The 27,628-nt window shown below is 44.3% G+C and overlaps 1 protein-coding gene across 13 annotated transcripts in view; it reads right to left on the bottom strand.

Annotated features, from left to right (window-relative positions):
* THRB (thyroid hormone receptor beta) overlaps positions 1-27,314 on the bottom strand; it is a 383,076-nt gene extending 355,762 nt beyond the window's left edge. For 8 of the 13 annotated variants that reach the window (XM_074371555.1, XM_074371466.1, XM_074371598.1 and 5 more), the window contains exon 1: positions 26,056-26,381. The gene's annotated coding sequence lies outside the window, so the exon portion shown is untranslated. Of the gene's footprint in view, positions 1-25,609; positions 25,813-26,055; positions 26,382-27,200 lie in introns of those variants that run through there. The other 5 variants (XM_074371565.1, XM_074371475.1, XM_074371560.1 and 2 more) reach the window with 3 other exon arrangements.
* Between the last annotated feature and the right edge of the window lie 314 nt (positions 27,315-27,628).

Below are 27,628 nucleotides of genomic sequence, written 5' to 3'. Positions count from 1 at the left end.
GAACAATTTGGTACATACTGTACCTTTAAAATGGGTTAACATTTTATTTGACCTAAACAAATCTGTCCAAAAAAAAAAAAATCACACAATTGATAGCCACAGTCCTAGAATAAATGACTCAAGTCAAACAGAACAGACTCTTGTTATGAGAAGGAGATGGTTTTCTTAAGAAACGTCTCAGATGTGAAGTCCCTTGAAATAAACAGAACTATCACTGGTGGCATCTTGGCAGCAAGGCATCACTAAGATCACACCCTGGTCCAGACTATTAAATGTCAGGGAAATATCTCTGTGATTAAAATTGTTTTACAGTAACAAGCAGCAAGGAAATCAGATTACTTGAAGCCTCAAAATCCAAACAGAACCAGACACATTTTAAACAGCTACCTTTGGCCTCGTGTCTAAAACAAACGCACTACCTCCCACTTTCCACGAGCCCTGCAAAATAGAGAGGGGAGAAAGCTCTTCTCTCCTCCTGCCCAGATTCTTCCCCTGGAACTAGTGGGCTCTTCAGCTGCCAATGAGCAGTTTCCTCGAGGTGCTTTTGAAAGGGCATTGAAAGGCGGCAGCGGTGACCCAGAAGCCTGGGAAAAATACCCAGTTTCTCAGGCTACCAGCCCCACCCCCTTCTGGGCAAGGCACCCAGCTGAGTGGAGCTGGTACCCAAAGCCCATCTGGTCTATGCATGAGCAGGAACAACTTCCCGCCCACGCTGTGTAACCTCCCTCCCCTCACGGCTGTAGGACTGTAGAATTACACAACCTGGCTGCTAGCTCTCCTGGCCAGAGCAGGGGCCCAACCACATTATCTATTGGGGCCCAGCTATTGACAAAGAGATTGCTTTGGCCTCATTAGTGAGAACATGGCGCTGTTTCTGTAGCAAGGGCCAGTTAAGAGGGCAGGAAGAAGTATCTGAAACCTTAACAGAATGTTAAACGGATTAAGATTTCTGCATAACCTTGTTAGTAGAAAACGTGTTTGAGGGAGGTGGGAAACGGCTCTCTCTTCACACCGTCTCATTTTAAAATTTGATAATAATCTTTAAAGACTCTGCTGATAGAATCTTTTAAAAGGCACAGGTAATTATGTGCCTGCTACATGAAGCGAGTTGGAAAATAAACGATGCTGCTTGGACAATTTTCACTGATTAGAAATTGCTTCAGGAATATACTTGATTTGGGCCTAGAGTCTTGTTGTGGGCAAACTACTTCCCAAGAATTAGACAGACTCAGCAAGCACTGCCAACTATTACCTCAAGAAATGGGTTTGCATTAGCTTGGTAAATATGGTGCCTCTTGACATAAATGCACAGCTAAATCTAGGTCATTAAACTCCGGACCAAATGATCAATGGTGATGACACAGTCATTTCTTAAACCTCAGCTTAATATTTTAATCTAGCTAATAATCTTGTTACTTCAGCTTTAATTCATGTTTACCTGATGTATCTATTTCCATCCCATCACACTCCAGTTTTCTAAGCCACTGTGTTTTAGGTATGATGTTTGCAAAGGGTCTAGAGCTGAAGCTCATATTTTGATGCAATCTGGCAATCTTTGTCTTCAAACTGGAGAGTTCAGTTCATTTACCTTTATTGTGGTTAAGTATATATCTGAATCTATTTCAATTGCCTTAAGTTTTTGTTATCGTTCTTTTCTATTGGCCACACTTCTCCCTCGGTTTTTCTTCCCTTCTCTCCCTGCTATCTACTGAATTGATTGATTGAAATTTTCTTTTATTCCCCTCCCTCCACAAAGTTAAGTTCCAATAACTTTGGAAGTTATTCTGCTTCTACGGAAGTCATCCCCAGATTTACATACCTACGAAAATTTAAAGAAAACCATTACCCCTATGCTTCTCTAGACTAACACAAAGACTGTGGAAGACTATTATTTCATTTCCCCCTCACCCTCTGCTATTACAGTGCAGTGGTTAACGTCGATATTATTTTTTACAAACACTCATCACAAAGTGTTAACTATTACTGTTGTTGTTGTTGTTTTACCAACAGTGCTTATCTAGAGTTCCCGCTATGTTTGCCAGTTTCTTTGCTCACCATTTTCCCCTGCAGCCTACAGTTTTTCTTGGTTCAATTCTCTTCTCATTCAAGTATATCTTTTAATAGTTCTTTCAGCAATGTTATTCAGCCCAGTCTTATTTATCTGATTAGGTCTTTAATTTACCCTCAGTTTTGAGGTCTCCCTTAGCCAGTACAGAATTTGGGGTTGACGATTTCGCTTAGCATTTTGGAAATCACATTCTGCTGGCATCTAGCATCTACTGTAGCTGAGGGGAACTCGGCTGGCTGCTTGATGGTGATTACTTTGCAAGTGGTTATCCCAACTCCTTTTACATCTGATTGGCTGCATTCTCATCAGAATGGGTCTCAGTGTGGATTTGTTTTTATTTGTTCTGTCCAGGACTTAAGAGTTTTTCTTTAATCTGAACTTCCATGTCCTCGCTGTATGATGAGTGACCACATCAGTGCTGTCTTCAAATTCAGTCATTTTTTCCCTCATCTATGTCTAGTCTGTTCTTTCACTAATATGAAAAATGTCTTTTGGTTTTTATTTTTGTCAAATTTATACTTACACATAGTTTTAAGTATCAAATAGTTTTATAAGATTGGTTATGAAAAACTCCTCTCCCGACGCCTCTTCCGTGTAGATAAGTCTTCTACGCTCTTTCATTTATTTTTGGAAAAGAAGGTTTTACCTCCTCGTTCATGAGAACATGACAGTGTCAATGCAACATTTCAGTTTCAGGCATGCGGATGAGAGTCCGTTCATCTGTCTCTGTGTCCTTGCGCACCCTTCTGACTTAGTTTGTTAGTGGGTTCCTTCTGTTCATTTTTCCTGTCTTCTCTTCCCGATATTTCTCTTGTTAAGATGTCGGAATGACTAAACTGCTCCTTTCATTATCCTGGGTTTTTTCTTTTTCTATTTACAATCACCATCTTTTTCTTCTCCTTTCCAAGAGATTTTCTCAACTTTATCTTTTACTTTAAAGATTGATATGGTTGGGCATAATTCAGGGTGCCCCTGATTAAATATCTTTAGATCTTCTTGAGCTGCTCAGATTTCCCAGAAAAAAAAAAAAGACTCTTTTCAAACTACTACTTACAGAATGAAGGTCTGGGTGCTAGGGTTCTGGAAACCCAGTGTGGCAGGAGGTCTGGGAGTCATGTGTCTGGAATGTACACATTTACCTGATTCACACACACACAGACACCCATGACTTTGCCAGTCTGACTTCTACTAATTCTTCAAAACAGGTCAAGCAGCACCTCCTCTGGGAAGTTCTCCGTGATCTCCCCAGTAGACACCCAGACTGAACCATCTCATAGAATCCAGCTTCTGTAATTGCCTAGTTAGACGTCTGTGCTCCTTCAGAACCAGCTTTCTCCACTGTGGATGTATGGGCTCTTGGCACAATTACTAGCATATAATAAGCTCAGTAGATTGATGAGCTATTAAGTAATTCCAGAGGCACCCCAGTTAAAGGAGATGCTTACACATGGAGGAGTCACACAGGACTTGGGGAAACACTTCAAGTCAACTCAACTGTCACAGGCCTTTGGCATCAACATGAGTCCTACCCCTAATTGCAACTCCCCAACAAAACAGGGCACCCCAGATAAGCTTTTCACCTCAGCTGTCTGGTATTCCTTACCATATTTATATATGTATACCAGGGAAAGCATTCAACCTACTTCTTAGGAGCACCATGAAATAGCTCTGAATATAATCAGTGTTGCTTTCAAATATGAAAGTTTCAGAGACGTGCAAAAATCAAACTGTATTGTTACTTAGGAAAAGAGAGGTATAAGGAAACCAGGCAAGAAAAAGCTACTGGATATAAGAATACATTTTGTTAACTTTTTTAGAGGAAAGTGTTGAAGAGCAACAAACTATGAACAGGTGTCTGTGCTGGTAAAGACTGAGGTATGAGTAACAAATAGGGAACAGGCTGGGTAACTAACTTGTATAACTGCCTTATCTGTGCTTCTGAAGAATCTTTCAGAATCTGCAGAAATCTTCCAGTGAGCAAAGGGAAATAACCAAACAATCTGATGAAGACTTCAAATGAATGAAGTCAATGTTTACACAGTCATTGAATTTTAAAGTCAGAGTATCAGTCCATCCTCTCCCTCAAGATGTGGGTGCTGTGACTGTTCCTATAAAGGGCCATTTGGGCCCTAAGAAACATTCCCAAGCTGATGCCCTGGCACCATTCCTGGACCCCATAACTGACAGGTAGGTTTTAAGACTCTTGAGTCAGTGTGACTCACATTAACTTTATCCACTGCTCCTAGTTTTGATTCTCACAGAAATCTACACACCAGGCACAAGCTAGATGCACTACAAATACTATCTCCTTTGACTCTTCAAAACAACCCTATGAGACAAGGATTGTGTCTATTTCAAAGATGAGGGAACTGAGTCTCAAAGAAGTTGCCTTTGTTACTAGGGACTCAGCCAATAAACAGAGAGGCAATGTCATGCAGCATTTATGAGCATGGACTCCACAGGACTGCCCTGGGTCAGAATCCTAGTTCAAACGTTTACTAGCTATGTGACCTTAGGAAAGTTGCTCAACCTCTCTGAACCTATTGTATAAGATTTTTTTGTTATGAGGATTAAACAAGTTAATATGTGTAAATCCTGGTACTTAGCACCACAGAAGTATTTGTTAGATGTATAAAAGGATAGCAGAATTATGAATCAAATCCAGGTTTTTCTGGTTCCAAGGATACATTCTCAACCAAGACTCTTCAGTGTTAATTGTTAATGTTAACATGTTAATCTCTCAAGAGAAGGCAGCTACTCCATCCCTGAAGTTTTTTCTCTTCTCCATAAGCTCTTTTTTCCCTCAATGGCCCTTAATATTACCAGAATGGTTCCCAGAATTCTTTCCATCCTTTGGGCTTTTGACCTAACTGAAAGCGTGGGACCCCAAATCACTTCTGTACTTAAGAAAATTACCGAAACCTTCCTAGATTTGAGCAAGGTTATTCTTCTAATGCAGCAGTTTCTCTGCATCTCCTGGGATCTTGGTCAAGACATAGTTTCCAGCTTCAATCTAGACTAACTAAATCAGAAACTCTAGGGATGGGGCCCAGGAACCCGTATTTTAACAAGCTCTCCAGGTGATTATGCTGCAGCTCAAATTTGAGTACCATGGCTGTCCTGGAATTCATGGCCCCAGTAGAGGCTGAGGTACTGCATTGCTTTATCAGTTCATGCTAAATCGATGATTAATGGTCTCCTAGAATCCGGGCCTCCAACATGTATCTAGTGCCGTGTTGTGGTTTTAAATCCTCCTTCAGGCCAGCTTGATTTGGGCCCGCTGCTCCAGCCCCTCAAGGCCTCTCTAAATCCACACTCTGCTGTTGGGCATGTTGGCTCTGCCCGCCAGCTCTGTGACCTCTGAACATTTGATAAGCATGTCATTCGTGTCTCCATGGTGTCACCCACAACATCCACACAGAGCTGGGGCAGAAGGCCAGAGGTCCTTGGCAGGTCCTCCTCCTCCAGCCTGATCTTAATCCATGAAAACACCCCATGTATATGGCTGCTCAACTCGTGAAATTTCCTAACTATTAGCAGCCTGCGTATCTTTACCTTGTCCAAAGGAAACCATGAGACTAGCTTTGCTCTAAAACCATGAATTGTAAAGGTTTAAAAAAAATTCCTTCTGAGCAGAGAAGCTTCGGATATTCTTCTTAAATTTACCTTTTTCCTACTCTTCCTTTTCCCCCAACCGGGACAAAGTGTCTTGGAAGCAGGTCTACCCCAAAACTTTCACATTAAATTCATCACTCTGCTTACACCAGTTTTCTTTGAACTTTACGCTAATAACGTCTTTTCCTGGTATTCCTACTCTTCCCTATAGTCCTCCATGGCAGGTTTTTTTTTTTTTTTAAATAAATATTTTTACAGAATTGGAAATTGAAACTAACATCATATCAGCTGGTCCAGTGGAGATGCCCGTATTTATATGCAGATCTGTCCAGGCTCATGCCTTACCTGCTCTGTCATATTAATGCCACTATGGCTGTATAGGCAGGATAATTAAAGAAAATGTTCAGATGATTTCTGAGACCATCTTAAGCCACTGCTGACACCAGAGAATACTCAGTTCCATTACTGATGATCCAAACAGCACATATCACAGCTGCTAGAAAGGTAACGTCCTAAAACATCCACGGGGATTTAGCACTTGGCTCCCTTCGACAAGAATCCTCTAAGGTATGAAGACCCATCTGGCCACTGTTCATCTCATCCTGAAGGCTACCAGCCCCTACAAAGGGAAGACAGCTGTGCAGGGGGCTAGAACATGGAGCCAACACTCGTCTCCTCCCGCTCTCTCTGGCAGGCTTCAAAAAGTCAAGTCCTGGACTTGTCAAAGCAAGTGACTCATCTCTCTGCGGGAAGAATGCCAAAATCAACTATACAGAAGATTTCTTTCTCCACCTCCTTAATTCTTGAGGACCTTATAGTCACTTAATGTAATGTAAGCAATTAGGAACTTCCAGATTGGGTAGACAGTTGAGTAATAATGGAAGGAAACACTACTCAGGTCTTCCCACAGGCAGATTTCAGGGGAGCCCGATCAAACTGACTGAGGACGACTCAGCTTCACTTGATGAAATAAGAAACACAGGCTCTGTTGATCTTCCAACTTCAGTTTTGCACTGCTGCGCCTTCTGTGCCAAATTTGCTATCTTCCTAGCTTGGCAGACCCAGCAGAAGCTTGGCTGTGATCTCCCATCTGCCTTATCTTCTTATATACAATCAACTTCCTTCCTGTTCTCCATGTCAAGGGGCTGGCCAAAGCTTCCTGAGAGGCTGAGTATTGTAACTGAGAAATAAATACACCACGGAGTCCAAATGATAAATTACACAAATCAGTACAATTCTACCATTTTAAAACATAATAGGGAATATCATCTTCAATTTTATTTTGAGAACCTAGCATGTTCTTGAAAGAGCTTCACTTGTTTTGACGGTTCGATTTTTAAAGTACTATTAATTACGTATTTATACATCTGAGTCTCAGGACTCGGAAAACCAAAGAGACAAAGTTCCCTGTGTGCTTTGTTTTGTGTGATACCACACTGAACGTGCCAATCTGGAAACACTCTTACATAGTCTCCTTACTCACAAATGATTTTTCTGATTTACTATCGAATAGAAAACGAAAGGGTCTTCAGAACAAGTACAGCATCCCTTTAAAAGCACAGAACTGAAGCCAAAGGCAACATAACGGGACAATGTCTTGAGGATTTAATCTTCCTTAGGTATGGACACAGGATAAGAAAACACATGGCATTCAGGCCATCACTCCTACTTGTTATTCCACAGCAGGCATTATTAATCTATCACAACATTCTACTGCCAAGCTCAAACACATCAGCCACCAAAGCCTACTTCAGCCGGCACAAAACGATCTGACTTCCAGGCTTGGTGCTAGATCTACTAGAATTTGTAGAATTAATGGCTACTGTTATGATTCAGATTTCTTATGTGGAAAAGAAAAAGATACAGTAATTCAAATACACAATACTTCCAGCAAGGATTCTGTCTTTAATACCTCATTAAAACAAACAAATAAACAAACAAACAAACTCTGTTTTCATGGAACCAAAGACTGCTCTTCTGCAGACCACGCACACTATGTATAACTGACTGTGGGACTGGAGGAACAGGGAAGGGTTTAAGCCTCAGGCACTTACAGATGGGCACAGCACAGATTTGACGGTGTGGATTTGTATCAGTGCATTGGTGCATGTTGAAACATTTATTTTTCTTACTAATTTGAAAAGTGTATATGTGAAATTTGCCCAAAATGCTATAGAGAGAAGAATGACTTAACACAATGAACTGTACTTTTTAATTGAAAGAACATACTTAACATCTATGATAAATCACAAAGGAAAACCACTACATTAGTATGTGGCTTTCTACAGCTAATGTTCTAAAAACAAAATGTTCTATTTGGCATGGACCTCAAGATTTGTAATGTTCTCATTAGTCTTGAGGGCAACAGTGCTACTTTATGCATTTGTAACCATCATGCAGTAAGAAGTGAGATCTTTTCCAAGTAAGCAAAAAATTGTTAAAAATACATTTTGACAAATATGAATAACTACAAAGTTGATATTATTCAAATTAATATTTTATTTCTTTAAGTAAAAACACAATTTATGGAAAAAAGCAAGCCACAATACTGAATCACAATTTATTCCATTTAGAAATAAATAAATGAAAGAAATTGTAAAGTGCGACCATTTATAATGTTTCCAATATCCTTTCTCATATTGGTTTCAAATGATATATATTTAATATATTCAGTATATGTTCAAAATATATATGTTCATATACACTCAAATTATATAATTTGAACATATATACATAAGTATATATTCTCAAAGAGTTGTACACTAGCAAGGAATTTTGGAACAAAGAAAACAGGATAGTTTTTTTTTTTAATTTTTTGGTTGGTAAGTTGTTTTTTCTGTTTGCTTTGGTTTTTTTAAAGAGGGGAATCCCCCGTTTTTTTAAGTGAAGGTACTGGGGATTGAACCCAGGACCTCAAGCATGCTAAGCACGCGCTCTCCCACTGAGCTGTACCTGCCCCACCCTCCCCACAATTTTTAAAAATGAGCAAAACTATGTATATTCACACCTGCACCTGAGAGGGAATACTAGTTTTCTCACCTTTTACAGCATGTGAAATTATTTTCGAAATCCCCCCCCCAGCACAGCAATCTTAAAGAATACGGACACCATCATTTTTTTTTCAACTTTAATAAAGCAAAGCGTCTATAGAGTTGACATACTTACTATAGAAGAAAATAAAGAAAACATTTTCAACTGTTCCTTAAAAGAATATTTGAAATCATTTTTCATGAAATGCTGCTTTAAATAACTCCCTGGCGTCTTTCTAAGGCCCCACTGGGGTGAACAATCATTTCAGCAAAATCGGAGGCAGGGCAGAGGAGGGAAGAAGGTGAGACAGGAGCCAAGAGGACCGAGGCAAGCCCAGGACCAGCTCTGAAGGTTGGCCCCCTATTCTGGAGGGCAAAGGCACTTGCACTGAGGACTCTGTCTGGCAGGATCCTGCCTGCAAGAAAGCACTTCCCTGTGACCTGGCTCATGCTGGCATTAGCACCCTCCTTCACAGGGACCTGGCCTCACCCCCCACGCTAGTTCTTTCCCACACGTGGTGAAATCTGACTCCCAAGGTCCTGGCGCCTTGGCCGCACACAGGCTTTCCTTCCTTCTGCCTGGTGTTTAATACCTTCAGAAGAGTTAAAGCTACAAACTTCGACAAGAACGCCCTGGAAAGCTCCATGATACACATCTCTTTTAATTTTTCTTTTTTCACTCTCCCTGATTGAAGCTGGCAACCGCTGAAAAAATTCAATGAAAAGTGAAATTGTACTTTTCCAAATCTGCAAAGCTAAACGAGTACTGAAGAAATGTCAATCTTGAAACTCCCAAATACTTTGTTTTTGTAAGTTTGTAGCAGTCACAACTCAGAGGATACAGAAATTTAAAACAGCACTGCCACGCTGGGGATACCCTGTATTTCTCATAGCCTGGGGGTTTCTTTGGGGTTCAAAATGATTATTCCTTTCCAGGTTAGGGACATCCTTCCGTCTGCCTACAGGTGAATTTTCCTGATTTAAAATGAGCTTCTCTTTAAAGGTATCTTTTGCAAGATTTTGAGGCATCTTCTGATAGAGCATTGTTTTTGAAACTGAGTGTAAATTTAAATTCTTAATGTCATTAATGTGTAATTGAGATAATTTTAACATTCGTATATGCTAGTTAGACATTTTACTTGTTCAGGAATCTGAATTAGGGAATATAATCTCACCATCTCAGGGGAGAGTCAAGGGGCATATGTCCAAGGTCTGAGGTTTTATTTTAGTTTAAACACTGACATAGAAAGAGAGAGAGACATGTTCATTTTGGGGGGTTTGTTTGCTTGCTTGCTTTTTTTTTTTCATCATAACCCCAGCCAGAATTCTATTTTGTTATTATCATGACCCAGTACATACATATAAAGGTGTTGTGCACGTGCGCGTGCATTTTTTTTAATAAAACAAATGTTTCAAAATACTTGATTTACTCTAATACCTTCTATCCTAGTCTTTTTTACTGAAAACTTTTGTTGATTGTGATTCATTATGTTGATTCAAAGCCTGCTAACATGCGGATTACTGAGTTTAAAAAACAAGAAACTTAGATATAATGGGTTAGTCAAGCCCCCAGGGTCCCCACACTAATGCGGTTACACACTTGGACGGCATGTTTTTACTTAGGGTGAAGTAACAGGTGCCAGTAGGACAAGAGCTCGCCTCCCGCTGAGGTGCGCACGTGAACCCTGGGATCTGGCTGAAATGCAGGTTCTGGTTGAGCAGGGCTGGGACACCAAGATTCTGCCTTTACCACCATTTTGAAGTGGTGTGGATGGGCTGATTGGGGACAGCAAGGTCTGAGAAGTGGGGGTGCAGAGGAGTACAGCTGCGCGGGACACACCACCACCCCACAGCCATGTGGCCACGACCAGGTGTAACCGCTCCCCGGGTGGGGCCCACCCAGGCAGTCCCACCCCGCAGCACACTCACTGCAGCAAAGAAGTCCTTACGCCTTCAACATCCTCTCCTCTGTGATCTGTACTCTGCTTCCTTTCTCAACAACCAACTCTCAGCCAAGAAAGCTGGGGTGGGGTGGGGGGGTGCCAAGGCAACCCTGTTTGTGATGGCCTGGAAACCCCTTGGGGGGATGACCTAAACATGTGCACCACGACTTAGTCTCAACAAAGCACGAACAGCAAATGTGATGTCGGCAAAGCAGAGTGTGAAAGATTTATTACCGTTTCGTTTCAGGCACTTGTTAAACTGTGAAACCTGCTTGTCGAGGTGGACTGCACTCGTAACATACTTCTGAATGTGACCGGGGTAAATCCTGTAGTTCAAAGCGTGATTTCATAACTCTAAATCGTAGCGTTTGAATTCCCACACTAGGAAATATTGAGCAGGAATTAGAACTGTTCCTGGTACAATACTGGCTTTCTGTACTTCCAGCCTCCAGAATTTGGAGTGTATGTGTTCTGATAAAATGAAAATAGTCTTAGTTTTGGTGAGGCTGTCTTTTGTGTAATCATTTTGTGTACCTCTCTGGAGGGACAAGGCAGTGTGCTCACCACGGCACCCAAGCACGTATCTGGCACGTATTTGGTGCTGGAGAAATGTTTGATAAAAGAATGAATGTATGAACATAACTTTCAAAAATGTTATATCTCACTTTATTAGCTGATTTGCCGTTATAGTATTTGCTTTATTATACTGAGCAGGTGGCTTTAAAAGGGAAACAGGAATGAAAATTTGGCATCTTCCAAACTGCAGCTGTTGACAATGCGGGTGGGGAGAACACGGAGGAAGGGAGGGAAAAGACAGACAGACCGGCCAGGGCAGCGAACGTTGATTTCTGGCTGGAAGAGGGCATGGGCCGGTGGAAGAGGTGGTGGTATCAGAATCAATCTCCCAGATTTGGGAATGTCTCTCCCCACCCCCCATGAAAAGCAGGATCATAGTGAAGGGTAATGATCACTGATGTGGAGCTTGGGGGAGGGAAGGAGTAAGAGCTGGAACTGAGGTCTAAGAAAGTCATTTTCAATGGTGACAATTGCACCTCTCAGGGGACACTCGGCAACAACGTCTGGAGACATTTTTAATTGTCATAATTCAGGGGTGGAGTGCTAATGACTTCCAGTGGGTATAGGGTGGGGGTACTGCTAAACATTCTACAGTGCACAGGGCAGAACCCCCCCAACAAAGAATTATTTGTCCCAAAGGTCAATAGCGCCTAGGTTGAGAAACCATGCTCCAGGGAGACCAAAAAAAAAAAAAAAAAAAAAAAAGGCATGGTAGAGACAAGAGCAGAAGCTCTTAGGAAAGAAGAGAATGCACTCACCAGGACCACCAGGCTATTCCTGGTGACCAGCAAGACCTCAGAGAGGACAGCAGTGAGGAGAGAGATGAGGCTGGGGCAGGGTCGGGGAGGGAATCTGGCTGTGCCTTCTGCCTCACTGGATCCCTCTCTGGTCAATCCTGAACCAACTGCTGGTGGTGTCAGCTCCACTGCTCCAGCTAAAGGCAGTCTGTGCCTCATGAGAAGCAAACAGAACTCTGAGAGAGGCCAGTGGTCTTTGGGTGGAAATGGGGGTCACAGGCTGCCCTCCAGGGTAATATGCCACTGACAAGAAAGGCTTACGTGTAGCAAATGCTGCTGGTGCCCTGATCCCAACCCCACGGGCACCATTTTAGTGCCCATCAGCTTATCTCCCGACTGCCAAAAACTACATTCCTTTGCCTGGAGGTGTGCTCTTGGCTACCCAAGTGGTAGTCCTGAAATGCCAGGAAATCAGTCGCCTTCGTATGCAGTCCTCGACCATTGCCTGACAGGTTTTGGTGAGTAAGTACACGCTCCCTTGCCTCTTGGGTGGGGAACAATGAGACATGTGTTCCACACTGTCTCCCAGAGCTCCCCGGCGGGATCGAGCTCCAGGCGCTCACACTGGTAACTGGTCTGGTAACACCTCTCACCCCTGTTCTGGCTTCTTCCCCACTCTCCTATGGGTGTTTTCTTTACCTTCCACCCAAATAACTTGCACTTGAATTCTCATCTCAGGGTGTGCTTCTGGGGAACCCAAACTCTAGCGGCGAGTCTTCTGAAGGAATCCTGGGCTGGCAGCCGCTTGGTCCCAGTTTCCTCTGATGTGAGAACTCTCTGGGTCCTTAGGAGCCCTCTCTTAGAGGGGCGGGTCTTCCCACCCCCAGGTCCTGAGCACAGAATCATTGGGCTCCTCGCCCCACTCATTTCAGCCCATCAGAAACACAGCTTTGGGCACGGTCCCCTCTCTCCCGTTGAGGAATAGACAGACCCACACCTTTCGCTCAAGGCTGGCAGACAACGCGAGCACAGTCCCTCTCAGTCTCAAGCGACCCTGAAGTCAGACTTCTGCAAGAACTCAAATAAGTAACACGTGACTCCGAGAAGCGGGTCTCACTCTAGGGCTGGGAGGAGGCAGAGATGAAAAGAACGGCTCCCGTGGCTCAAATGAACTTTAAAGAATTACCAGTGGGGATTTTAAACCACAGAGGAGCAAAATGTAACAGCTCTTTCACAACCCTGCCAGACAAAGAAGAGAAGGGGACTGTGAACCCCCTCGGGGAGATGTTAAGTCACTCATCTTCCCTGTCATGGGACTTCTGGGATGCTAAAGACCTCCAGAAGAAGCTAGGAGCTTGAGGGGCTCCCCACGCCAGCAGAAGGCCGGCAGACAGCGATGCTGCGGGCACTTCCTGACAGCCTCCCGATGTGGCCCTGCTGGAGCCCGAAGCCATTGCCTGGGAATGTCCCGCTGTCACACAGGCTGGGAATCAGGCACCAAGCTTCCGGGCCCGTGCACAGTAAGCCATTCTTTAAGGATGCTTCTTTCCAAATCCTCAGAAGCCACTCTTCCTGGGTTGTGGATGCTTGCTCGCTTTCATCTTCGCAGAGAACGTCCACTTTGGGGTCCTGATTTCTTGCCAACTTAGGTGAGACGATGGGAAGATCTTCTATCTCGGTGCTCATGCGTGGAGAGCTACCTTTTTTTTCCCCCCCTTTAAGGGAAAAGAACAGCAGAGCTTTTCTGCAGGACAACCTATTCCCTTATTTATAATGCAGGACAGCAGCGCCTTGTAAGTGTATATTCTGGTTCATCTGAGGACACACGGTTGTTCATTTTAAAATTAGATTCATCCTAATTATACGAAAACAGCCTGCGTGCGGTTGGTCAAAACAGCAGGGAAGCATTACTCAGCACCTACCTGCCAGGGCTGCCTTCTAGACTCCACTGAGCTTGTTCAACACACAGCCCCTGCCCTCTTGGAACTTCAAATCCAGCAAAGAAATAGCCATCTCACTGGCCAATATGAGGTTTGGACAGTGACCAGTGAAGAAATGCATGCAGTAAGGGACTAAACTTGTAATATTCCCTTTGGACGCAGGGGTGAGGGAGGTGTCATTAAAGTGGCATGTTTCAGCAGAGCAGAACCAGAGATAATGTGGATCTCAATCCTAATTAATCAGGGCTTGGGGAGCCTCTTGAATAGGAAGCTGGGTTGAAATAGAGGCATTGAAAAATTATGCATTGGACGTTAAGGGGCAGAAGTTTGATCATCGACAGTCAAAAAGCATCAGAGCGAGAGAGGCAAGTAGATGCTATGAAACAAGGAAGTAAGCTCCAACGTCACATCCAGTCCAAGTGGGAGAGCCAACTCTGTGTTCGAGAGGCTGGAGTCCTGGGCAGGTAACCGAACATCTATTCTTCTTACATTCCGCAAACACTGAGGTTTGCGAAGTTCAACGACTGACCATGGAACATATCTCTTGAGGCTGAAAAGGGCTAGGACATCTATAAAGAGGAGACTGCTACCAATCAACACATTGTAACAATGTTAAACTGCAAAAAAGAATAACTAATGATGCAAAATAATCACAGAAATTCACAGGGTGACTTCCCAGATCTCTCTGATTTCCAGTCTTTCGGACAACAGAGCTCTGTACTTCCGAGGTGCAAGTTTCCTTAACACAATCAATTTTACAACTTTTGTAATAGTAAGATGAGAATAAAATTGTTTCCCATGTCTTGGGCATTCACCAGGTGCTACAGACTGGCTAAGCAGTTTATTACCATGATCCCATTTAATCTCCTCCACGATGCTGTGAAGTAAGGACCAATATTATTTTTGTTGCACAGATGGGGTGACTGAAGTTCAAAGCAGTTAAGTAACTTGCCAGAGAGACCAAAAGCTAGAAGCGGGCAAAGCCTGGCATCCAACTCAATGCCAGTAGGATGTCCCCCACCTCTCCTGTAACTCCTGAACTCTCTCCAACACTCTAGCTCTCAACCAATCCAGGACCCAGGATCCCCAGTTTTCACCCTCCCTACAACACACACAATCTTTAGAGGAAAGTGTCTCTCCTTCCTGCTCCATGACAGAACTTTAATATAGGATTTGACTGGTGGCCACGCTGCAAGCTACCCTGAGCCCCAGGAAGCCCAGTGATGGGCCAGTAACAAGCTGGGGATTCCTGAGAGAATTACTCCCTTATGATAGAATATCAAGAATTAGCGGGATTCTAGAGGGGGAGGGTATATAGCTCAGTGGTAGAGTGTGTGCTTAGCATGCACGAGGTCCTGGGTTCAATCCCCAGCACTTCCATTAAAAAAAATAAATAAATAAAATTAATTACCTACACACCCAACCCCCCCCCCCAAAAAAGAGTTAATCTGGATTCTGTACACGAGAGGCCCTTATCAGGATTAACTTCTTTATATCTCAAATTTTAATTTTCAAAAATATTGCAAAATATTTTACAAAAATAGACTGGTGGCGTCAAAGCCCTCCCTGGGGTAATATAAAGGCAAACAATTCTTTCTTTTCCTTTGACATGTCCTCAACATGATACGTCTTATCACTGGTGGGTCTTATTTCTTAATAATCCAAAACACACTAGCACTTTGCATTTCCTTATTTCTTAGAATAAGACATTTTTAATAATAATTAAATGGTAAGTTTTCCAAAAGGTAAAATACACAAGGTTAGAGGGAAAGAGCTCCTTCGTTCTTTCACTGACCTCGCTTTTATTATTCGTGCCCCTCTTCCATTTCCTTCACCAGAGGCACTTCAACGAACTGGCTCAATATTTGATAAAGTGTGTTTATAACTGGCGAAGAAAACAAACATCCTTTTTGACTAAAAAAATAGGGTTCTCTCTTGTAGTAAGGAATGATAAGTAGAATAAATACTAGGAAAATTGCTATTTTTAGGCAAGATATTTCATAATGAGGCATTTATTTAAATGGGCTAAGCTCTGTAAGATGATTCCGGGAAAATGGCTTCAGTATCTCCGTCAACACACCAAGAATCAGCTCTGGCCTCTGCCTCCTGATATCTCTACTTTCAATTTGAGTTTCCTTTAAAAAAAGAAATAGTAGCACATTCATGTCGCAGCAGTAATACCAGGCTTGATCAGCCAGCTCGCCGTACTACGAACATACGAACCACCCAGATCTATCTGGGAAGTCAAAATGATGGTCAAGGACTGGAAGGACAGGTCAGGTCTAGCTGGCTCAAAGAGGTCCCCAAACGAGTGAGCAGGAAGTGAGGAACCAGAATTAGGTCAGAGAGGAGGATGGTCTTGCACCAAAATCCAAAAAAACCCGTGACTACCAAGACGTCTCCATCACTTGGAATGCCTTCGAAAGTACCCAGACAGTGATGTGAGGCGACCCTTACCAGAAATGAAAAACAGAACTGAAAAACAACAAGGTGGCAAAGACGGCTCACTGATCACCACGTACTCTGGCTCCCCTTCCACAGTATGGAGTCATCACAGGAAAGCAGCTGTGAGGCGGGGACCTGCTCTCTCTCTTTCTTTCTCAGGGGTCTGATACAGTGAAGACGTGACCTTGGATGCCCTGAGTTGGAGACGGAGGAGCCCAAGACCAAAGCAATGGGGACTCCTTTAATCCACCCAGAGCAGAGCCGCCAATTAATCAGGAAGAGCAATTTTCAACTTCCCGTGGGTGAAAGATAAACTTCTATTTTTCTCAGCCACTTTGTATTTTTTTTAATTTCCTTTCAAAGTGTAGATAGTGTTTTCCTAAGCAGTACGTGTGGCAAGAAAAAATTTGTCTCCATCACTTGAAATAACGTATATCATTTATTTTTGCATTGAATTGGATAGAATCATAGTTTTTAAGGCTAAAGTCGTATTGCCTAATGATAGTGGCTACTGGCCACTAATGGCTCATTGAGCCCTTGAAAGGTGGCTAGTTGAAACTGAGATGTGCTGCAAGTGTAAAATACACACCAGATACTGAAGATTTCATACAAAAAGTAAAATATCTCATTCTTATATTGACTATATGTTAATAATTTTTGGATGTATTAGGTGAAATAAAATATACTATTGAAATTAAACTCACTGGTTGCTTTTTACTTATTTATAACATGGCTACTAAAAAATTTTAAACTGCACGTGTGGCTCACATTATATTTCTACTGGACTCTGGCTGGGCCAGCAGGTGTTAGAAAGCTCCAACCCACCTTGTGTTTTCATAAATAAAGTTTTATTGGTACACAGCCATGACTATTTACATATTATCTATTGCTGCTTTTGTACTACAGGGCTGTGTTAAGTAGCCCTGAAAAGCTGAAAATATTTATTATATGGCCTATTATAGAAAATGTTTGCCAATGCCTGGGCTAAAGATAACTTTGAAATTACCAAATTTATTTACTCTCACGGTTTCATGACTAAGGAAATTAAAGTTCAGATAAGTCAAGACTTGTTCAAAATATTTTTATTTTTTATCAGGTGATATTTCCATAATGGCACTATCATTCACTCATTCATTCAGACTCTCCACCCATTCGAATTTTGATCATTAAAGAAACAAAATCCCTATCATTTAGAAAATCAACACTTAATAGCACAGAAATCCTTGAGTAACTGTCAGCTACGAATAGGCTGTGAGATAGTTTTTAAATTAAGCTTCATTTGAAAACACTTCAAAGAGAACCTATCATGTAATCTGCTTTCAAATTAAACTTGAAGTTCCCCTAAATGTAGAGCCAGCTTGCTAAAAATATGCATTATTGAAATTAAATTTTAAAAAATTTTGCCACATCTTGCAGAAAGTGAAATCTGTTCCCAAAGACTTCACGGCAACATGTAACTGCCTCAGTGCCAGCAGCTCTCATCTCTCGGCATATTATTCTAGAATCTCTATCTGGGTTCATCACCTCCAGTCTCTGCCTCACTCAAGACCTATCCCTTAGGATGTGCTGAACATCCCTTAGTCTCTTCATGCTGTCAAGATAAAGTCCATCTTCCTTTTTTGGCCAGGCCAGTCTTCACCATGTGGCTCCCACCTGCTCCAACGACCTATTTATTGTCTTTTGCACATCAGACTAGGCTCCCTGCAATTTCCCAAATGCTTCATGCTTTTACCCCACTTCATACGCTCGTATAGGGTGTTCTCACTACCTAGAACCCTCCCTGCCCTGGACCATGGGTCCCCATTGTACTTACTCCATCACAGAGCTTACCAATATTGTAACTGATTGTAATTGTTGAAGTGTGAATTCTGCCACCACTACAGATAGCTAATATTTAGGAACACTTATTTGCAGGTCAAGTGCTACATTATTTCCTTTAATCTTCACACATTATAGATGAGGAAACAGCACCTGCAACGAAGCCAGGTGAAGCCGAGATCTGAAACCACACATTCGCGCTCTGCAGCCCTAGCTCTTAACTCTACACCAGCGGTTTCCAGTGGGGGTGATCTGGCCTCCTCTGAGACATCCGGTAATATATGGAGACACTTCTGATTGCTGCAACTGGGGTGTGGAGGGGAACTACTGGTACATAGTGGGCAGAGGCCAGGTATGCTGCTAAACATCCTACAAGACACAGGATCCGGCAAAGCAGCATCCGGGCCCCAAATGTCAATAGTTCACAGGCTGAGAAACACTGCTCTAAACTAAAGTAACTCCTGTAGGTTGACCTAGGAGACCGAGCATCTCTACAGCAAGAATTCTTAAATGTTCACCATGGTGAACCTACCATAGAGCCTGGCACCCAGCAGGTGCCCAAGGCATATATGATGGGTGGGTGGATGGATGGATGAATGAATGGATGGATGGATGGATGGATGAATGGATGGGTGAGTGGATGGATGGATGAATAGATGAGTGGAGGGATGGACAGATCCCAGGAGAAAAGAAAACAAGTTTACTTATTTTATGGCTTAGTTTTTATGGCAACATCAATAAAGATAGATCTGAACACATTCTTAAATAGCAGTAAAGGAATATGCATGTAGAGTACATTCCAGATGATGCTGTCAGCTGAGTAATACCTGCCTGTATGACTCTATAGTGTGAGATCAAATTAATAAGCCAAAATGCCTGGGGTTACTTTTTTTTTTCAAGAGTCCCTTACAACTACTCCACTACAGTATAAATTCATACGTCCATCATCCACATAGGCCACAATTTAAATTGTTTTTAAAAAGATTTCCTGTATAAGGTTCCCCAGGTTTAAAAAAAACAATAAATAATAATAAAGACAAATAATACAAGAATATACAAGCTTATGCTTTCTTCTGTTGTAACTACAACTCAGATACAAACATATTCTAGACTTCCAGATGCTGGCAGTGGAGTAGAAATTACAACGAAGCTTAAGTGAAACTGAAAAAAGGAAACAAAAATGTATATGGCAGAAATAAACCATTCTCTGGTGTATGCAAATTAATATACCTAAATATCAGAAGTGAAGTCAAGAAAAGGTGTATTTTATGATTGTAACATTTTTAAGGTAATGGCAATTTAGTGTGATTTTTTTACATCATTGCACACTTCAGCAATGGTAGCATGAATCCAAACAGCTGAAAGATTGCCTATGGAAGATAGATTTTTTTAAAGTGGAATGGTATGAACTATTCCTCACAACCTTTTGCACTGAACAGTAGCCATTTGTGGTTTTAGACACACACACAACAACCAAAGAATATGATGATCAAGTAAGTTTTGGAAACTGCCCTCCTACTTGGAGATTCATAGCACACAGAAGCATAAAAGTAGGCTCTGAAGATGCTGGCATTAAGTTGTTAAACTCAGGATTTCCCATACAGTAGCATAAGTAAAAACTAAAATAAGATGAGGACCTGCCAAAACACTCAGGACTATGGAGAAGGACTGAAAGTGATGACAGGACTTGCAGCTTGGGACATCGGCGTGGCTGTGGCATTTCTCACCATGGGAACCACAGCTGAAGCCAGAGACAAGCAGTGCCTTCTCCCCTGTATGTGAGAACATGACACACACTTGTCACAGAGGCAGGCTCTGCGTGTGTGGACATGCAAGTTAAGGAGACATTTATTCACATGGGAGGGGAATAAGAAAAAGTGGACCCAAACCCAGGAATGTCATGATCGCTCACACCAACCATGATTTTTTGAGCACCTACTCTGTACAAACCGTTGCTGACATCTGGAGAAACAGTCTTGAGAGAATCAGAAGAGGGAAAATTATGTCTGAATCATCTTGAGAACCACTGACCAACCTGTGTCACAGAGTCAGAACCCTCAGAGGCCCCCTCAATGCCGTGATCGTACACCATGCCACGAAAACCACGGCTCTCTCCTCCACCCTCCTCATCGTAAACATTGCTGAACCTCCAGTCACACGACCCTATTTCCCCAGTTGAAGGAGACACACCCACTGTCAGTCAGCGCTCCTCTGTCCAAGCTTTTGCTTTCATCAGCTTATTACTCATGACTTCCCAAATAAACCCCTAAACTCTTGTCACAGAAGAGAAGCCATGGTCCTTAAAAGCTCTTTTTTTTTTTTTTAAATTTGGAAGTTGAATGAGTTACTTAGTTCAGATTAATCCTTTCCTAATTGTTGGGGGCAGGGTAGAGTGCATACTTAGCGTACACGAGGTCCTGCACTCAATCCCCTGTACTTCCTCTAAAAATAAATAAATAGACTTAGTTACCTCCCCTACTAAAAATAAAATATTTGCTCTAATTGTTACATGTGCCCAATCTACAATCTACTCTCAACACACACACACGTGCATACACATCTATGCTATTATACATATTATTATACTGTTATATACACATTTCATACATACACACATTATTATATATTATGTATATATAATATATAATATTATGTATATTGTATATATACGTGTGTATGTTTATGTTAGAGTGTCTGATTGTCATGATGGAAAGGCTACAACACGCTTTCTGGAACAGAAGCCAGGTCCCTGGGTCCTAATTCCAGGCTCTCCTGACTTGCCATTTTGGAAAAGATACTTAAGTTCACAGCAGAGCTCAGTTTCTCACTCAGTAAAAATAGTGCTGCCCAAGGAGAGCTGCCAGTACATAAAGTCTCCCAAGTCCCTTGAAATTAGGACAGTAAGGACCACACGGTAGCAGCGTTAAACATGGATCGCTAGTCTAGCGGTCAGCTGGCCCGGTTCCCGAGAGGAGAATATGGAAATCTATGACTCGTGACTCAGTGATTTGGATATTCTCCGTCCTCCCCACTTGCTTAAATGCCACCATTGACTAACACGTTGGGAACTTAAGGCGGAGAGTGAATATCCTTCATCAGAGACTCACCGGCCTACACATATTCAACCCCGCAGCATGCAGGTCCCAAGAGAATCCTGGGTGAATCCTACTGCGATTTACACTGATACACGTGGGCGACAAGCAGCACAGAACAATCACCTCCTCAGATCAAAAGAACTTTGTGTCATCTAGGGGGCAACATGGGGGGCCCCAGGAGGCACGGCCATTCCATCACCGTGCAGACTATTTCAGAATCCTTTTGCATTAATAAAGGCATATTGTCTCAGAGGTCACTAGGCTACATGCTGAGATGCAAAACAACTAGCAAGGCCAGCACAGAGTACGTACACACATTTTTGTAGACTGAAGGAGGAATCAAATCAAGGGATCAAAATGACTTGAAATCCAGCACGGAGTTAACCTGCCATCTATTGCTTAACTAGCTCGCACACTAGAACAAGCCCTTCTGGCAAAATGTTCAGCCGTGTTGTGTACATGTAATCCAGGAAGCAAACATTTACTGTGGGCAAAACTAAGTCAGAAGATGACACTTAATGCAGTATCAGAAAAGAAAGAGATGCACCTCCCTTCTCCTCCTCCCATTCACTCTTCCAAGGAGCACTCCCCTGTGCCCAGGTGTCAAGGTCTTTGCTAGGTGCTAGGAGTCCAGGATGAACAAAGCCACGGCCCATCATCACGGTTTAGAGGGGAAGACAGAAACGAAACCAAAACAGACAAACAAACTGCCCTGCAGGGTGATCACTACACAGACTAAAGCACAAAGCATTGAGGCCACCGGTTCAGAGAGGCTGAAGGCCATGAGGTCATTTTCAAGTACCTGGCTGTCCTCGGTCCTCTCCAACTGCTCCAGTTCAAAGCTTGGCTGAGACACTGGATATTTGAGAAAGTCAGCCTACAGAACATGTTAACCATTCATTCCTCTAGGTTTGCTGAGCTCTATTTCTGCCCTGGGGACAGCGTCCAGAATCTCCACCGCTGGGCCGTGGTAGCTCAGGCCCTAAAGGTAAAGTCCCACTGGGTGACTTTCCATTATTATGCCTTCTGCCTTTTTCTTCCTCAAGGTTTGATAACACTTGACCATATGAAGAACTTTACTTCGTTTTCTGTAGAAATGAAGTTCAAGTATTGGCCATTATATGATTTGACATTTCATAGGAGTTTATACTAGTTGCCAGGCACCATTGCAAGCTCTCTACAAATGTTACCTGATTTATCCTACAACTTCAATGCACACCTGCCACCTCCAGTCCCCCTTTTTTTCTGTTAACTTGGCTACTGAGAAGCTCAGAGCTAAATTAGATCCTGAAAAGCAATAAGCACTTATGATTTCAGTTAAATTATCTTTACTCCTCCATAAGATTTTAGTCTTTCTTCCTTTCCCATTTTTACCAGTCTCATCATTTTGTGTGATTTTTCCTATGCATTTAACTGAGACACATTTCTGGAAGTCAATACTCTCTAAACAAAACCAAATTACCACAATCATCAATTGTAATTTCCTTTTCATCTCAATTGCCAAAAGCAATTCCATGAATAGCTAATTTGAATATGACCCCTGGTGTATTCTCACCCTGGTCGCTTGAAAACTCAGACAGTGCAGTATTTCCCACAAGCCTCTGGTTCAGAATCTGTTTATAAATGTGCAGGAAGGGAAAAGGGGAGTGGTTGAATGACTTAAGTTACACATGGGGTAACCACCAGCTTATTTCCTAAGCTACTACCAAGGGATATTTCTATCTTGCATCGGGTCCCCACAGTTTCATCTTGCTCCTTCCCCAACGGCCACTTCTGTTGACCAGCTATACTACCCCACGCCCTTGGTCCCCTCAGGGCTGCCAAGGCCAGAGGCACTGCCAGAACCTGCTGAGTGAGAAGGCATTGCTGTCATCCAGTGATGTCTGTTGCCTGGAATTTCACTCTCAGCACTGACAATGCCTCTGGAACTCACAAAGATTCTGCTGAAACCCAGAGAGTTGAAGGTCAATGTCTTTAGGGATTCAAGGTAAATCAAGGTAACACGTAAGACAAACAGTTGCTGAGGCTTTCCATGTACTCAAGGCAAATGTCCCCAGGAAGAAGTTGCAGAATAACTCTGCACTGTCACTACATAAAATGGGACTAGCTTTCATGTTAAAAAAAAAAAAAAAAAAAGGAGAGAGAGATAACAAGTGAACCATATATACATGGCACACACACACCTACACACAGGCGCAGATCTTGGCAATCCCAGTGGGTACCCACTTAGTTGTATAGTCAGGTATTTTTGGAAACACAATGTTCGGGCACAACTATTCATTTATTCAACAAATATTTATCCAGCACCTACTGTGTGCCAAGCACTGTTCAGGATGCTAGACAATCAAGAGTGAACAAGGCAGTCAAGACTCTTTCTCACGGGCTCTGTATCCTAGACAGGGGAGACAGGTACTTAAGAAGCCATCAATTGAAATGAACAATTCAGATTGCAAGTAAGATCAAGGAAGGGGGAAACAAGGAAATGGAAAACAATGTGATGGTTCTGAGAGGGAATGAGAGACTGCCTTTGCTCAAAAGGTCAGGGAAGCGCTTTTTAAAAGGTAACACATAATCTTACAATAAAATGACAAAAAGGAGCTCAAGAAATCAATCACTTTTACTCTGATTTCCACCAAAAAGATAAGCTTACTAAAAAAAGAAATGTGCAATCCCATTTCTGGTTCCACATACCCCAAGCTTCAAACAACTGCAAAAATCCCAGACAAGGAAAGGGACCCACAATTTTCTCTGCTATTAAGAAAATTTTAAGAAACTGCCTTCCCCCAAAGATGGTACATTAAAAGGAAGTTGTCTTAATTCTTCTCAATAGTAGAATTTGCTACACAGCATTTAAAGGGGGGGGAAATGGAACATTTATTTCTCTTTCAAAGTCAGTTATAAAACAATATGTCGATGTCGATAAAATTATGCCTTTGCATTGTAATGCCAACAGGAATTGCTTCATTAAAGAAATAGTCTGTGGCTATATTCAGTATCATTTACTTGCACTTGCTGAGAGAGAAAGGCAAATCATATGTACTAGCTGATGATACCACTTCCAATATATAAGAAAACTTCGAAATTCTTTAAAAACGAGATTCTCATAGTATCTGTTTAACGTGCACAAATATTAAGTGGCTGTTCACCAATGCCTTCTCCTCTCATACTCCAGACAAATCACTTAGTATTGAATTTCTGTTAGAGTCAATTAAAACACTTAGCCAACTGGCATGAAAACTCCTGAAAACACCCCTTGATCAAAATAACTTTCATCAAAACACTTTTTTCTTTAAGGTTTCCTAGCCCCTATCTTGTTTCAGAATAAGAGAGTTTAACAGAAGTCAATGAGAAGGCAGAGTAGTCACCATGAATATTCAGAATGAATCATGGGATATTTTGACTAGAATGTAATTTATATTACCTTGTAATCTATTGCGTGCTATATATTATTGCAATGTAAATAAGCATAGTAAACTAAAAGAAGGCCAAATAATATAAAGATGTTGCCCCAAAGGTCTACGTTTATCAGTATTAGAAGTTGCTGTTTTCTGTTATTAATAACACTGTCCAAGGAATGCTTAATTTTTTGAACCTTATAACAGGTCTTTAAAACTGACTAGCACCAGTAACACGCTAAGAGAAAGACTTCGTTTCATTTATTTACTGATTAAACTTACTGTTCGAATCATCACAAATTCTAAATGTGTGCTGAGAGGGGGAGGGTGGAGAGTCTGAGCTCCTCTGTTCAGGTAAACTCTTTTTCTTTGACTTGCTTTACGAATTGTTATGCTTCGAGACCCTTCCTTTAAAATTTCCAATTTGGGGAAAATTGTACATTTAACTTTCAATAAATTAAAAAAAACCTCACCCACTCCCATTAAAACAGATCAGAAGGCTTAAGAGTCAGCACTAATAACGACCTACAATGGTCACTGGGAAATCCTCCTGCAAAATGACAACTGCAGCTGAGAAGGACCAAATCCACCGGGAGCAAAAACTCCCCTCAGTGAGTCCTGCTCCGAGGGGTGGCGGGGGTGAGATGCGGAGCGCACAGCTGGCACAACTCCTGCGATCAGAACCAACTCGAGTCGGCCCAGGGGAAGATGCTGCGTCAAGAGAAGCGAAGCAAGAAGCGCGACCCGGAGGCGAGCGAAACCGCCACCGATGCCCCGAGGAGGCGGGGAGAAGCCGAGTCGCCAGGCACTGGCGACGGCGCACGCAACACGCAGGATTATTCTCCTCTCCCAGCGCGGAGTTCCGGGGCAGGAGAACAGGGGGATGAGGGGCCCACAGTCCCTTTAAACCGCCTCCCCCCACCCGCCCCAGCCCCAGTGCCTGCCAACCTTTTCCGAACCCTCGTGTCACAGAACTTCCTCATCATGGAAACTTCCACTCGGTTCGGCGCTGAGGATGCCAAACTCCATTTCACAAGGAGGCTGTCAATAGCCTGGCTCTGGGTTTGAGGCACACGGCCGCCCCAGCCACCCGGCTCTACCGCTGCCCACGCCGTGGCTCCCCGAGCGGTGTCCGAGCGGAGAGGAGGGCACCTCCTCTCAGAGCTGGGGCGCGAGCCCCGGGAGGCAGGTACTCTGGCGGCTGACACCCCACCCACCCAGCCACCCACCCACGCTCGCCCGCCCGCCCGCGCGCGCGCCCGCCCGGCGTCGCCGCTCGCACCCCTCGGGGTTCCCGCGACATCCTGTCGCCCTCCCGCCCACCCTCTGGACTCCGGGGACTCTCGCCCCCTCCCCCCGCACCCCCGCCTCCGCGCCGTCCTTCGCCAAATTACCGGTGCCCTCGAGCCGGCCGGGTCGGGCGCCCCTGCCCGGGGAAGGCAGCCTGCGGGCGCTGCCCGAGCCCGGGAGCAGAAGGTCTCCTTCGCCAGCGCACTCACATTATTCATGCAAAGTTAATCCCCGCCGCGTCACGGCCGCCCGCCCGAGGATGTGCGCCTTCCTTGGCCAAGCCCCGCAGTCTCCACCCTCCTCCGCCCCCTCCTCCCGGCGGCGGGGTCCAGGGGAGCGCCGGCGACGGGACGTCGCGCGAGTCCTGCAAAATGTCAACTCCCCGGGCGAAGAGAGGCGGCCGCAGCCAGGGCCGCACCGGCCCGCCGGGGCCGCTGCACTTTTATAGGCGCAGGAAGCGAGCGCGGCCCGGGCACCCGAGTCCCCGCCTCTCGGGCCCGCGCGCCCGGCCCGGCCCGCCCCGGCCCGCTCCCGGGCGCTGCCTTCCCCCGGCCCCGGCGCCCGCGCCGCGGCGCGTCTGCCAGCCGGTGACCTGGTTTCCCCTTCGGCCCGCCAGGCGGTCCGACTCGCGCGGCGGCGGCCAGGAGCAGGCCAGCCGGGCTCCGCCAGGGGCGCCGTGAGGAAATGGCCTCCCGGCCGCGCGCCCGGCCGCTGCTGCCCCGGCCGCCCGCCGGCCCCAACGCCCCAGCCCGGCTCCCACCCGGCGCTCGGACGCGCCCGCGGCTGCGAGCCCGCGCCCCCTACCCCGCGCGCCCCACCTCCCCCCCGCGCCGGCCAGCTCGCCGCCTCCGCACCTGCCGCCCCAGGTGCGGGAGCTCCCCCTCGTCCCCGTCCCAGCTGTGCCCTCCACCCAGGGAGTGGAGGTGTCGCGGCGGTTTTGGTGGCCGCGCGTCCACCCACCCGGCTGTGTGCGCACGGAGGTTCGGGCGCGGGCGTCATTCCTCTAGTAGGCAAAGAGGGAGGAATGGGGGACGAGGGACAGGGGGCTGGGGAGGTGACTTCCAGAAGCACGGGCTTCTCTTCGCCCGCGCCGCCGCTCTCCTCCCTCCTTCTCCGAAGCACTTGTGGCGCGTGTCGGGCCGACGCGGCACTCTGGCTCCTCTTGGGGCCTCGCACCCGCCGGTTGTCCGGCGTTGCCAACTATCGCCACCCCACCCCCCACCCCCTGGAATGGAAATTTGGAAAATACCTGGCGTAGGCTGAAGGGAAATACACCACCACACCACCCTGCACATCCTGGGAGGTGTGCGCAGGGTGGAGACCCTCCACAGGTTGCAGAAGGGCCGCCCTATTAATTTGTCTCTGCCCTGGATTTGTACAGCAAAAACCCGGAAGACAAAAATAATTTATACTCCTGAGAAGTTCTGCCCCAGGCAAACATGAACTTCTAAAATCCCTCTCCCACCGCCCCACCCCCGCTCCAGTCCTGAATGCCAAGGGTTCAGGCTGGAGAAAAGGAAGCAGGCTGTCGCGTTCTGGGCTAGAAGCATGCGTGTGAAAATACTGGGTACCCAGAAAACTAAAATGTAGTCCGCACGAAGCTATAGTTCTAAGCAAACTATTTTGACGACGGAGTACAATGATTCTCTTAAAGATAATATTAAAATAATTCCGACT

This window comes from Camelus bactrianus, chromosome 1 (assembly GCF_048773025.1).
Source record: "Camelus bactrianus isolate YW-2024 breed Bactrian camel chromosome 1, ASM4877302v1, whole genome shotgun sequence".
Taxonomy (NCBI): Eukaryota; Metazoa; Chordata; class Mammalia; order Artiodactyla; family Camelidae; genus Camelus; species Camelus bactrianus.
This window is presented reverse-complemented; position numbering and strand designations above follow the sequence as displayed.